Source organism: Homalodisca vitripennis, chromosome 2, assembly GCF_021130785.1.
Source record: "Homalodisca vitripennis isolate AUS2020 chromosome 2, UT_GWSS_2.1, whole genome shotgun sequence".
In the NCBI taxonomy this organism is placed as follows: Eukaryota; Metazoa; Arthropoda; class Insecta; order Hemiptera; family Cicadellidae; genus Homalodisca; species Homalodisca vitripennis.
Window position 1 is genome coordinate 136,760,424 of NC_060208.1, and position 13,267 is coordinate 136,773,690.

Consider the following 13,267-nt stretch of genomic DNA (forward strand, 5'->3'; position numbering starts at 1 on the left):
TGTCAATGACTCGAGGATATGAGATGCGAAGGTAGAGGTACTCTGTTAATGACTCGAGGATATGAGATGCGAAGGTAGAGGTACTCTGTTAATGACTCGAGGATATGAGATGCGAAGGTAGAGGTACTCTGTTAATGACTCGAGGATATGAGATGCGAAGGTAGAGGTACTCTGTTAATGATCATCATGGCCTCACGATACACAGGATATCACACTGCTCGAGTATGGCTTCTGACGATTGTAAGTTGCCAACTATCGTGCTTGCCTAGTACAATCATTGTTTATTAAATCATCCAACGATGGTTTCAGTGATGTCTAGATACACGTTAGCGTATATGAAATACAATTTATGTACGTGATCATGGAGGACTAGTCTTGATGGAATTTATTTCCCAATTACAATCACTGATCCAAGAATGCGTTAGAAAACGACTCGTCAATCAAATAAGTTGTCCTAATTACAAAAAAGTTGAGTTATACAAATTGCATTTGCATTTGTTGCAGACACATTTTTCGGAATGTCTGCGTTCTCTCAATGAACATCCTAAAAACTACTTCGGATTATTTTGAAGGCTGATAAGTAATATTGATAGTTGGGTATGTATTACGTGATTTAATAGGTATAACACCAAAATAGCACTATAGACTTATTTGCTGCTCTAGTCGTTTGTCCTGTTACAGGCTGTAAATTATTACCTTGATTTACCCAAAGAGAACAAGAGATGAAGATAAATAATTTTTCAATAACTATCACTAATTACAGAAATACTTAGAAATTAATGATGTAGACATAATCAGTGCAGCAAAACGGCATGTGATTTGGAGAGTTCTTGTTATTGAACTAAAGAGTAAACATTTAGCTGTTTACACAAGCTTTATCGACTTGGCTTCACAGCTTGGAAGTCACAGGCATCAGAGCCTATCTGAAGGAGACGGGTGATTATTGGGATGCGTAGAATCATCTAACTGTTCTCTTGGAGATTAAACTAATGCCCATTTGGGGGTTTGAGGCACACGAGCCTGTTAAAGACAAGGGCATAATGGAAAGATTTAGCATCACTAACTCAGAGAAGCTTGAGAATACGTAGCTGTCCTTGTAGGGTTGGTCAATAACACTCCTCTTGGGAGCCTAGACCTTCCAGGTTAATGCGGGTGAAACATGGGAAACTACAAATGGTTGCGTGTAAACTCATAAAATATGGTTCACATCGTTAGTAACACATTCACTCCCACAATTTACAGTCGCAGACTATCAAGCCGTTAGCAAATGTACCGGCGAGAGCTAAGAAATGCTAAACCAAGTTCATCAAATAACACTACGTTTTAAAATAACTAGTACTCAACGTAACACCTAAAACATAGCACGTTACATTTATTTTGTACATCAATTTAAAATGGTATGTAAACAAGCATCATTTTCAATAAGAGAAAGTTAAACAGATTAAGTATGTTAAATATTATTTCCGAATCTAACCGAGACAATCAGTTAGAAGGAATATATTGTCAATGATTGTTGCCGACGTCCATCCAAGCTAGTTATGATTGTCTGACCGATAGTGCAGGAGGTGGCCGCGACGCGCGCTTGGTTCCCCTGGTGAGATGGTCTCTCAGTCGGGCTTGGCGACTGGTCGCGGCTTCTGCCGAGGTCGTTGGCTCCAGTGCGCGGGAGATAACGTGTCTGTGTTGTTCTGTTGGTGCGCCCTCCCCCGTTTATCTTTGGATTAACTCCGCTCAACCCATGGTATGTCCCTACGAATCCACTTCGGCGCTTTTCATACTTGTCATGTGAAGGTCTCGTATTTAATTTATAATGAATTGTCAATGTTTGTAAAATAATCCAAAAAGCGTCCATGTAAGATAACTCGAAGTGGTAGGCTACTGAAGTTATCGGAACGTATGTGACAAACATCACATACTGCATTAGGTTGTATTACAAACCGTTGAAAATGGGAAAACACTGCGCATTGACTTATTGAAATAAGTTTTATATAAGATGGTTTATGAAATCTAATATAAAAACTTTTTCTTCTTTCAATAAACGTACAATTACGTCCTTTTTAGATACTTTCCACTGTGTTTTTATTCCTTAAAATTATATCAACGCCCAATTACGGATACTTTCCGCCAAATTCTTCGAAACGAAGAACTAAACTTACATTACACATAAATGTCAACCCCGTCAAAGTATATAAAATATTATATAGATTTGTAGCTGTAATAAAACTGACTCAAAAGTGATGTATCCGTTAGGGTTGGGGGCCATCCTCCCAAATATTTTCCTGAAACTCTATCATTGCTGGCTTATTTAAATCTAGACCAGAGATGTATTTTTGTTTATATACATGTTAATTAGGTCTGAATTAAATCAATTTATCTCTTCAACTGAAAATTTCAAAGGATAAAATAACGTGCAAACCAAATTTGTAATAAAGCAAAAATGTGTTTCTAATGAATTGACAACATTCTATCATCAAGTAATTTATCGTTATCACTGTGTAGTTTGGATCTGCGAAGCAATTTACGTTTGATTTATCATCCAAATATCGGACTAGCTGATATAAGCCAATTAAGGGGTGATATAAAGTCAATCAGATCTCTTAATACTGACGATATCAAATACACGCACCAATTATAGAGAGAAGTTTTAAATCTGAGTGGGCTCTGGGCCAAAAGTCGCTCAGTCCAATGTGATGGACAAAATCGCTTACACTGTTTAATAAAACCGAACGTAGCGGGCGTCAAAGTGTTGTCAACATCAAACGGCGGAGGGATCTGTTTTAATTATACGAGAATGTAAAGTTAGCTCAGGTCCTGATGGAAGAAGTGGGGTGTGATATTAACTGGTTGTCAAACAATCAAAGGGTTTCCTGTCGACACGTGTGGGGTTTCCTCTGAGAGGTTTCCGTGTGTGAGGCTTATCCGTGCAGTATCTGAATGTGGTCATCCTTTTTTTAATTGGATAGTCATTTGTCCAGTAACTGAAATCTGTTTTTGATGAACATTTTGACGACCTGTCATATTACTACGTTTTAAAATTCCTTTTTACGTGATGAATATGTCACTCTAGTTAAAACATTCTTATTGTTTTAGAGTGATTAGTTCAAGTATTTGATGGGGTCGATGTATGGGACGGATATATCTCCTGATGCTCTTTCTAGAACAGATGAGAGCAGTTAGAATCGTATCGACTTTGATTCTTCTTGAGTCGTTTTCATTCCCTCTGACTTCTGATTCTGTATCCCAAATGTGTTTGTAAAGCTTTTATGTATGTAAAAAATAACATGAATAGTGTTCGAGTAGTTAGAGATTTTCACTGAACTCCTACTAGGCAAGTTTCCTCCGGATCCTCATGAACGTTAGGGCACTTTTAGAGAAGTAAGATCCATTTTCTGGAGTAATTGATTCACTGTAGGCATAAAACCCGGTAAAATTCAGAGGTCTTTGACAATAATTTATTATAATGATTGTTAAAAAAAGGAATACTACTGTGAACATAAATTATTGGCTAGCTAGAGGCAAGCATTATATATTTAATATACAGATATTTTAAGTTTGTCAATCTAAGCTTATCTTTCTTAACATATTTATTATTCTATTCTATATATACATGCATTGTATGTTTTGTATCGGTATATATATTCTATTTGTCCCTTATGTATACTTTTTTATTTTTTTACGAGTGACATATACAATTAGTGTATGATAGAATAGCAACTCATGTAATATACTAGTATACATACTGATATTGTATGACAGCCAATGAATGTAACTGGGGAGACGCGTCCCAATCTTCTCAATGTTAAATTAGCAGAATTTTTTTACATTTTAGGAAAACAATATATATATATATATATATATATATATATATGCTATTTTGCCTTTAAACTTTGTATTTCCTTCAAATTCACTGTTGTGAGTACAATATAACCTATAACAATCATTCCATACAGAAAAATCACTCCACGTCTTCTTTTTTGTGTTTCTTCTCCCCTGTCTTGTCTTTTTTCAACCTCTTTCATTGCAAGGCCAGCATCACCCCAACATGAAATCACCCCAACATAATATGAAATCGCCCATAACATATATTATAACAACATCTAGCGCCCCTAATTTTAGTGTATCGCTTTGAACAAAGCGATATACGAGTTCAAATGGTAAATGGTTCCGCTTGATTTTTGGTCTCTTCGTGGAGATATTTATATCCATGTGTAATATTTTATCAGTGAAAATAGAAACAACAAGGAATAATAGAGGAATAATAAAGAGTATTGTAAAATGTATTGTAATGCTTTACTAAACGACTGTCTTACATTGGATTATGTAATATTGGTGGTTTAAAGAGAGCATACATTTTTAGGGGCGCGGGTGATGAAAAACCATTCTTGGCTTCCCTGTCCCCTTGGACTAGTGTGAAGTGCAGCTTAGTGATTGGCTGAGCTTTAGCGAATCCTATCACACGTGGGGCTGAAATGTTTTCATTTCTGTCTTACTTTCTATTTGTCTGTCTTTCCGCACCATATCTCAAAAGCGAACTGACCTACTGACTTGAAATTGTGTATGGAGCTTCATTTTTATGTGAGAAACACTGAGTTCGATGATGCTGCATGTAATTCCATGGGATTTGGCTGAGCGTTAGCAAATATTTTTACATTTTCCTTATGAGTAACCATTATTGCAAATAAACTCAACACACCTAAAAGATACAAACATGTAACATTATAACACATGTTGGTTAACTGTCCCAACATAAATAACATCAAGTCATAATAACTTGGAGTGTAGAGTTTTAAACACTTAAATGATTATGAAGAACACCGATATCATACCCAATTGAATGAAAAGAAATCTGAATGTATCATGCGACAAGATATGTCGAGAAATACTCTACATGCAGACTTTAAATTTTGGAAGTAACTTTGCATGCAACCTCAGTGAAGCTTGTTACAACACATAATGTGTCGTCCTTTTACCTTGTAGCTAAGCTCAACTAACTGTTTCATAGCAAATGACATTAATTATTAGGCCAATGACCAATCAAATCAAAGACTCCATGTTTTTCTGTATCGTCATTCTTATATTTAACATAACCACGAGAACGTTCAGTCCTCCAATACGTTAATTAAGTTTAGATTTTATTGCAAAATCCGTTCAGTATCTAAATATAACTGGACATTTGAACAAGTGACTTTGCCTTCCAAAGGATTATCACACTTGGTAGTGACATTTTAGATTTAAATTTCTTGAAAAGTCCAATTTCAAATATCTGGCGTACAATATTCTCAAACCAATCCCAAAATGAGTTTTGGTGAGTTTAATGGTAAATTACCAACAAATTATTAATGCTTAATAACTATATGAAAGTGGCCAGGAATGCTAGGTTGTTTCAAAACTGAAGATTGTATATTTTGTGTTTGGCATACAGACTGACTATGGAGACTGTCCCTCTATAGGATTTAGTTGGGAGTCATTGAAGCCTATCTCTCCTAAGACTACAAAAATGTTATCTAATCGTAGTTTTAAGCTTATTTACAGCTCTAAAACTTTCAACCACCAGTCTCCCCAGGAGGATTTGCCTCGGCAGTCTGGCGGTTTGCGCTTTTAAAGAGCAGGCGTTAATTTGACCACTATAAAAATTAATTAGGCGTACTGAGGTTAATTAATTAATTTAAATAGTGGTTTGAAAATGATACGCCCAACATAACATCTTTAAGAATTCCATGACGTACCTAATGCCAAATTTTTAAACAGACCGGTCAAGAATTATAGTTGATGGTAATTGAATAGGATGGGTAATGTTGAGAGTAGGGGCTGCTTCATATCGAGATCCAATGAGGAGAGATGGTGGGCACTATATGTCGTCACAATGGAAGAAGGATGGACAGCTTTGTTCTGGCCTGTCCAGGTAGGGGACAGCACTACATACGTATTAGCCTGTAACAGTAAGGGAGCTCCATCCACACAATAAGTAATCTTCTGCAGTAGATCAAACCTATCAATTCACCCGTGCACTTCTATATCTCTACATTGGTGGTTAGAGATTTGCCGCTCCTAAACACACATACAGTTGCCAGATTGGTTTTCCAGATTGGTTCAACTGGAAGGCATAAACTAGCCAGAAGAGAATATTTATCCTAGGACCCACACTAGCTATAGTAGAGTATTTGTATTAAATGTCTTATTACTATACAATATGATAATAAATAAATATACTCTGCCAGTTAAACGAATAAGAAACTCCATTAGCCATTTAACATGATATTAAAAAGACTACCTAGTAACACCTGGTAAAGGGACCAGTAGAGTGTATTATACTATATTAACCACCGGATGTGGAAGTGAAGGGGTTGTGATTTGTATTTTCCGCATGTCACTTTACATTTGAGTTAGTTCTATGCGATTATATTAGATAAGTTCCTGAGCGCTGAGGCGGGGAAGGCACGCCTACGTCCATGCTCCCACTGTGACCTTTTTACCCTCTTGTTTAAAACATAGTAAGTAGGACATGTGGAGTATTGATTGTTGATTGTTATAGGAACCTACCACTCGAAGGGCTTGAAAATTTTGATTTCTACTGCCTGCTTGCCTGTCTGTCTGTCTGTCTGTCCGTACGTCATCTCGAAAAAACTTACCTATAGACTTGAAGCTTCATTTTTATGTAGACAAGAATGAGTTGGCTAAGATTCATTAAATGCAATAGGTTGGTAAAAATTCTGTTTTGTCTACCGGGAGGAGATTAGACTTATTTTTCTGCATGATTGATAGTCTATCTCGTCTATTTTGTGTATGAAATGTCGAAAGTAAATTATCTTTAATTCGTATTTGAAATTTTGAATGCACCTTCAGTGAAGACTGTTACGCGGCGCGTGGTGTTGCGTAATCTTGCATTGTATTAACAAGAAATTTAGATATTTGTTTTTATTATTCTCTACATTGTTGACAGTGGGTGATACATATCATTAGAAGAATGCTTAATGCTAGGTGTGCACCTGTTCATCATAACGTTGATACGTTATAGAAAAATATAAACTACTGTTTTCAACAATGTATACAACAATAATGCTCCTATTTTCAAAGTACAGATAAGTTAATTTATAGATGAAGATAGTAAAGAAAGTGGTTACCATCAAATCTTCACTGTCAATAACTTGTGATAGAGACGACAGCAATTGCACTGAAGGACACGTACAACTTCCTTTCATTGTCTCAGAATCCTTTGTCCGCTACACATTGTTGTCTGCAGGATGTCACCGGACAGTACTTGGCACTTGCAACAAACACCGATTATCATTCATACTACTACTCCTCCTCTCATTCTTGTATCTCATCTTCCATAATCGACATTGCCTTTCATTTTGCATACTCTTCATGGTTCGTGTCATGCATTCAATTCTAAATGGATATTACTTTTTCCTGCGTAGCATTACATTTTTGCGTATCTGTATTATAAAACACTATCAAATAAATTGGTTTCTCATTTAGTAAATAACCGCTTGAAGACACTGTTTGAAAATATCTTTAAGTTCTACGTTTGACAATATAGATAAATGATACTTAAAGTTTTTATGTTTTAGTTTACTTGGTAGTACAACAGCGTGCACTATCGTCCTCACCAGAAGAGGGGTAAAATTTATACTTCAACTTTTTTACATATGCATAATGTTGTAGTTAGTTTATATTTCCTCTTAAGCCCAACGGTTTTTACTGTTCACGCACTAACAAACACGTGCACAAAATACCATGGCATCATAAAGGCTGGTAACATGTAAAATTGTTGTAAATATTCTTGGTATTATTCAAAAAACTTTAAACTCTTTTATAGGAAAATAAATTTAAATGGCGCTTGCTATATTAACGGCAACACTATCAGTTCAGTAAGCAACATTAGAATAACTGTTAAAGCTAAACTGGGTCAGCTATGAAGAACACTTTTACAGAAAATTGCACAAGAAAGGACGATTGACAAGAAAGGCCACTTGAGGAAATGGCCGCTTTTAGAGTAAACGCCCGTATAAAAGCCGCGCCGTGACGTTAGCGCGACCACAAAAGCCACGAAGCGACGTGACTGGCTCGGCCTCTGTGACGTCACGACGTGACGTTTTCGGCGGCTGATACTGGTCAAATTAACTCATTCTTTAGTAAGTTGTCAAACTGAATATGATATCTATTTACAGTATGTCCCAACATTCTATAACGTCTTCCTTATGTGACGTTATTTTTATTACTGTTATTTTAAAAGGTTTGTAATATAGAGTTAATATATCACGAGCCAAACAAGTAATGCCAAATTCGTCCAACCTACAAAACAACTTTTACCATTAAAAATACTTATGACAAGAAGAAACAAATATATATATATATATATATATATATATATATATATATATATATATATATTGTACCTAAACATTATTACTTTGCATTTACAATTTAAAAATGAAAATAGTTTTATAAAAGAATCTAAAAAGGTTTGTTACTACAATATAGAGTTATAAACATCTGAAAAATTAACGTTTAAACAGACTCTCAAGGCTCAAAAAGTAACGTCACATGTCTCCAAATTAAGAATATTTTACTCTTTAGGAGTTTATCCGTAATATATGCTCTTAATGGTTAATGCGAGTGTTGCAGACATATTCTCTGACTGTTTTAAGAATAAAGTAAATATTTATATAATACTTTACTAATAGTAATATTATTTTTCATCAAAGTAAAAAGTAATATTATGTAAAGGTTTTGGGAAAGTTAAGATAAAAATCCTTGGAAAGAATACAGTTAGTGCTCTCAACTGTTTGATTAAGCCAGACTATGTGGAAGCTGCAGAAGCAAGGAATAAAGAATAAGAAAATCTCTTGATAAAGATGACATCCAGGTGGATTATGAAACTAAAGTAAGTTAAAAAAATCTCCTATATATGTTTCCAATAAGCCTTTCCGACTTTTTGACTTTTCCAATGCAAACATCAATACCTGCACTGCCTTAAAAGGTCACATAATCCGATTTTTTATTCATGTGTTGGGAATACAAACTGCTATACGATTAGTGAATTAAGTTTAATGTTCATTTACGATAAGTTTATTTATAATTAATCAGGATTATCCTCATTATTGAATCATAATATTAAATTCACTCCCATTTTATTAGGCCTTCCAATTCAGAACGTCCAGTTGAAGTCTCATAAACCTCCCCTTCAATTATTGTCCCAGCTTTTCTATAAATTTCAGTAGGCCAAAATATGTGTTCGTATGACGAGGGAACCAACATATTAATAGCTGACCCAACCAAACAACTATGTGTGGAATGGGCTTTGCTAAGAGAGAATGATTTATGAACAACCACTTCCGTACTAGTAATGATCAATGCAACTATTCGGAATTGAAATAGGGACAGGTCGTAGATCAGTATCACGATTCTGCAGATATCGCGAAACAATAATAAACATTATGTGTGTATATATGTAGGGGGAGGGGTTATCAAAATCATCTTATTTTTTAGATACAAGAAACTGTAAATGACGGACTTTCCCCAATTCTTTCTTTAATGGATTTTTTCGTTTTAAATATGTTGGCCAACTTATTTTTTCATATGAAACACCCTGTATTTTATGATAAATTCAGATAAAAAAGTAATATCAACACTTGTTAATTCCTTTTTTCCTTAATGGATACTATCCGAATAAAAAAAGAGAAAACGCTTGGCTAAGCGTGTTTTTTCTCTTTTTTCCATCCCCAACTTCAGGTATCAAAAAGCCTTGAAGAAAAGCATGTGCCTATACGATTGTGGTGCTTTATTCTCTAAACTAAAATTGTTGCAACTTGAAAATGCCAATAATTGAGCTTTTCTTACGAATTTCCACCGTAAGTAATAAATATAAACAGTTAATAAATTATTTATTTATCAAATTGAAGGATATAATATTTTTTGAGATAAACGTTATAACAACTACAACATTATATTATATCACTATATCTTTGTACAATATTAGTCGTCATAGTTCATAAAACGTCTTACTTTGTCAGGCGATATGAGGGCTAAGTAGCCTCATCAACTTGGGCATAAACGGATTAAAAAGATTACTTTCGAACCACCGCTATTGACCGGATAGGCGGACTGTGCTTGCAAGGACAGGATCGCTCAGCGGTCACCCATCCAAGGAGCAGCCACGCTCGACCTTGCTTTGTACCCACTAGACTGCGTCATTGGTAAATGGAGCATGGAGGTCATACTGGAGTTTAGACCTAACTTCTCCACCGCTTGTGGGAATCACTAGAGCTTTCCAAGAAAGCCACGTGAAGTTCAGGTCATAAAATAAATTACCACCAGAAATGCAGTGACTGTATGGAGTCCAATCTACCTCTTCCTTTCGTGTAGGAGTCGAGTGAGTAAAAAACGTTCAATATTTTAAGTACTGACACTCATCCTATACTTCTTTGCCTTTCATTTTTTTGTAGTATTTTCATTCGTTTTTTTTTTTTTTTTTTTTTTTTTGTAGTATTTTCGTTCATTCGTTGCTGGTAATATAAAAAAATGGTCATTTTGGTCATAGTAGGTTCTACCGAAGTTTCTAACCTACGAAGACAAGATATATAGGACAGAAATATTGCATTAGCGCGAATTGTGATCGCCATACGGTTTTATACGGTTCTTGCGATATTGGAGCTAATTTGACTCCAACGCCGAGCGGTCCTGTGGTTATACTGAGTGATAATCCCGTAACGACCGAAGTAACTATAATAGACAGTTCTGTGCCAACTCCATTACTTTTAATGAGTGATTTTCATTCCAGAGTGTAGGAGGAAATTGTCCTAGTATGTAAATTAAGGTGCACTTGCCGAAACTGAAGTTTAATTCCATCTGACAGCTCAATACCAGATATTATGAAACATGTTCAGGGTTTTCACTGACGTTTTGGTTTAAAATCTTTTACAATATATAATAAATTACTCACATTATTATGTAAATGTGAAATGTTCAAATTGGTAAAAATGGATTGATTATTTTTATTTTTGTTATTTTTCTGGAATAAAACCTTTATAATTTATTGGGCCATTTATCACACAATAAATTAATATGTGAAAATTTGTTCCCGTGAAAACCGGTCAACATTTTTGAGATTCCAAAACCTTCAGAATAATTTACTAAAACTCCACAATATTAAAGAAATCTCACAGTAAAGTTTCACTTTCGTGTGAACCATATACTTTTCTAGAAAACTTGTGTAAAAAGGATAGAAAATCTGCAATATCAATCATTCAAGCAATCATTATTTTGATGAAGCATTAGATAGTATTATATATTACTCCAAGACATAATAGTTAGTTTTGGACATGTTCGTTATAAGAATATTGACGAGAAGAGAAAAAACAGTTAGAAGTATCACAATTCTTATGTTTATGTTTATTGTAATACTGAGAAGAAATATATACATATATATATATATATATATATATATATATATATATATATATATATATAGTATATTATATCGACGGAAAATCCACTTTACGTACATAGTGGTTACTACTGTGTACCTGCAGTATATATATATATATATATATATATATATATATACATAAATAAATATGATATTATATACATTTGGTATATTAATATGTGTTAAATATAAAGTTATCTATGTTTAAAGCCAGCCGGATAGTACACCTAAGGATCGAGAGCATCCACATTGCAAAACACAGCGTACTAGGCATTACCATTTTCGAGTCAACAAATTTGCCATAGAGTGTCAGCAAGTGGTGCTTGGCTCGTATTTATATCAATTTAGGGAATAAATAAACACACAAAATTTGTATATTTCTTAAACGAGTATTTTGACTTGTATATTTCCGGTACGTGTAGGAGTGTACTTTAAAAATATGACCATTAAGTATGTATTCTTTTTACATACTGTAAAAACATGCCTTGTCAAATATTGAACTAGTTGAATGTAGATACACTACTTATGTACTCACATTTGTTCTAATATAATGAATTTGGGACGATTTTAGAGATTTATTTCAGCTCCTCATATCGTGACTCATTAGTCAGAGTCAAGATACCGAGGGCCCAGACTGCCCACTGCCAAGGCGCACAAGAGGCTCAACGGCACGGTCTCTGAATCCTCTGTTAATTACTCAGCCAGCCCACGTAAACCAATTATCGGACCACAGGTCCGTGTTTGGATCCTGACCGGAGTGTGCGGCATACAGGTACACACCCTGACAGTGGCCGTGGAGTCTATTAATTGCTGTTGTTCCTGGTAAATCTTAGAAGCTTGTTGTGGCGGTAGATTTTAGCAGCGAAGTGATGGAAAAGGATTTCAAGATGTAGAAGAGAGACTCGCCTATCCAATTATTTTCACATCGGAATAATCCTTTTGTTTCCGAGCATTGAATTCAACCTGCTCCTTATGAAAGACTTTAGTACCGCAATCCTGTGTCCTTTAAAGAATGCTTTTATTGTTTATTAATTTTACTTAGTTTTATAGGATATTCGTATTAATAACACCGAAACATTGAAAGTTTTCAACTAATTCGCTATTTCCGCCGCGACTTGAATCCGGATCAATCACTTTGCCGGGCGAATTAATAATTCCAAGTTCTCATTCTTTGTCCATTCATGTTTTGTTTTATAACTGTTACGTTCATTAAGTTTGTATGAACAACAATGAGCTCATTTAAATTTTAGATTAATGGAACATAAGACATTTACCAAGAATTACAAATATAATTCGAATTATTTATCGTTCAATCTTTCCCCATAAAAATACTTGTTATCACTTCTGTAATAAGTGATTATTGTTTCTAAAATTACACTGTTCTGCAATATAGTAGATCTTACCTGTATCCAGGATATATCCAGATCATACCACACCAAAGACTAATCTGGATCTACACTAAACCAGTCTAACATATTATGGAAATCACGAATATGGTGCAATTAGAAATACTGACAAAGTATTTTTAGGGTGGAATGATTTATACACATACACCTTATTCATGATATATGATTAACTTTATTTTTAATCCTTTTTATATTATGTTGTCTCCTTATATCTTATTTTTAATGGGTTGATATGTTACAGACAATACTCACATGGATTTATTGCTAAACACTAAATTTGATTTTGATGGCTATATCACCATTTCAATAATGTCGGTCGGACAACGCCCCGCACTTTACAAGAACATTTATGGGTTCAAGAGCTTGGGCCTTGAGACGGTGTCATAAAATACGGAGCCCCAATGGCCGCACATCGGCGTCGTGGGTTGTC

The 13,267-nt window shown here is 34.8% G+C and overlaps 1 protein-coding gene across 1 annotated transcript in view; it reads left to right on the forward strand.

Moving 5' to 3' along the window:
- Positions 1–1,624: 1,624 nt before the first annotated feature.
- The window catches only part of LOC124354768 (band 4.1-like protein 4), a 368,162-nt gene continuing 356,519 nt past the window's right edge, over positions 1,625–13,267 (forward strand). Inside the window, exon 1 of the mRNA XM_046805455.1 lies at positions 1,625–1,741. The gene's annotated coding sequence lies outside the window, so the exon portion shown is untranslated. The remainder of the gene's footprint in view (positions 1,742–13,267) is intronic.